Consider the following 2,320-nt stretch of genomic DNA (forward strand, 5'->3'; position numbering starts at 1 on the left):
CCTTCATCCCACCCTCAGGTCCGTGTTTCTCGCAGACATCAAGAAGTAAACTCACAACATCATACTACTTCTTCTGCTGCCAACATTCCTCCTTCACCTACCCCTGCCCGTGATACTGTCACTTCCTCGGCTCTGGCCACTTCTTCTATCCCTGCTTCTGCCCCTGCTTCTGTCCCTGCTTCTGTCCCTACCTCTGTTCCTACCCCTATTACTACCTCACCTCATTCTACCTCACCTCACTCAGCTTCCCCCTTCTCAAAACATCCAACTATCCTGGAAAACTTAGACAAAATGCCCACGCCACTGGAATCATTTAATCCCCGGCCAATGAAGCTTCTGTCAAAAGAACAATCTTCCCCCCTGGAGGATAACAACAACGAAATAAATTCACCTCAATCAGATGGCTCAAATGTCACAAAAAACGCCTCTCATACACAAAATGAGTAAACTATCGATCATTAGTCAAAACATCCAAAGATTGAGATTGGATGACTCCAAAATTCTCCATCTATCAAACCAATATAACATTTCAATGTTTCAAGAACTTAATCTTGGCGAGGACTTCCTCTTCCAACACCAAAACAAAAAAATTTATAAAAATACTCCATCATCCCGCACAGCTATTATAATTGAGGACCACATAAAGGTCGTTGATCATTCATTGCTAACAATTGCAGTACTGAGCCAGCTCCAGGTTTATATCACAGATGCCATTATTGAACAAGATGCCAATAACTGGCTTTGGCTAATCAATATCTACAACCCATCTGCTGATTACCAAAAACAAATCCTCCTTCAAAATCAACTCTCCATCACCCTCCAAACCCAGCTTACCACTCTCAGAGCGAGAAGCAACAATAAGACCATCAACATTATTCTCGGAGGTGACTTTAATAATTTTGTCAATTCAAGAGACTCTGCTAACTTCCGTTCTCGCGAACAAAGATCGTCCGAGTCGCTTAAAAAGCTAATCAAAACTTTCAAGCTAGCAGATATCTATGAACATCCAAAATTGCACCAGATTAAAAAGAATTGGACTAACCAATCCACCACGGAAGAAAGTAGTCGCAGAATAGATCGTTTTTATATCAGTCAGTCCATGATCTCCGACAAAAACAGATTTCATATTCAAATGTCCCAACAAAACTATCTAAAGTCTTCTTCAACTCACGATTCTATTATTCTTGAAATCAACACTCAACCTCATGCAATGACTTACATCCCCCAACATAATATCATTAAAAATCATATTATTCAATGGCTTCTGAAGATCAAGTTTCCACCCACTGTGAACTCTACATCAGACCTCATTTCCGAGATTCGCTTGAAGCTGAATTTTTTGACGATGGTACACAAGAAAATAACAGAAAATACTGATGAACCAAATTATTATGACCACATAAGAACTAGGTTCCACCAACACTCCAGACCGCGCCCAATCAAAGCCCTCAAAGCTTCAGATGGCGCTTTATTGACATCACAGCAAGACATGCTTCTAGAAGTAACCAATTACTATCAAAAACTCTACGATGGATCTCGTGGTTCAAAGAGCTCGGAAAATATAGAAAGGTTCATAAACGCCTCCTTGGGAGATCAGTTACCACTAACCAACACTGAATCCAACAACTTGAACAAACCAATCACCATGACAGAATTGGAATATGCCGTTACTGAATCCAATACTCAATCCGCCCCCGGGGTAGATGGTATACCATACGGCGTTTATAAGTCTCTCTTTCCTCAGATAAAACACATACTTCTAAAAGAATTTAACCAAATTCTTTCTTCAGGGGAAATTCCATTCAACTATCGAACCATAAAATTCACTCTCATACCAAAACCAAACAAAGATGTTCAAAAAGTGGAGAATTACAGGCCCATAGCATTAATCAACACAAATTTGAAACTCTTTTCCAGCATCATCAACGCCCGTTTGCTCCCGTTCTTGCAAAAAATTATCGGCCCAAATCAAGTTGGTTTCATACCTGAAAGATCCTCCTTCTCTAATATAACAATTTTCGGTGACTTGCTTTCCAGTTTAATATCCCCACAAGACAAGCCACATGTCAATCATTCTACTAACCACCGAATCATGCTTGCTGACTTTGAAAAGGCTTTTGACCAGATTTCCCATCTATACCTTAAAATATTACTTCGAAAACTCAATTTTGGAAAAATGACGGAAACTATTCACGCTATCCTTACCAAAGCCCTCGGAACCATTTGCCTAAATAACATTACAGGCCCTTCTTTCCCATTAAGAAACGGAACCCTTCAGGGCAACCCACTTTCACCAACAATTTTCGCGTTAGCCCTTGAA

Source organism: Saccharomycopsis crataegensis (genome assembly GCF_037102585.1).
Source record: "Saccharomycopsis crataegensis DNA, jcf7180000000083, whole genome shotgun sequence".
NCBI classification, from domain to species: Eukaryota; Fungi; Ascomycota; class Saccharomycetes; order Ascoideales; family Saccharomycopsidaceae; genus Saccharomycopsis; species Saccharomycopsis crataegensis.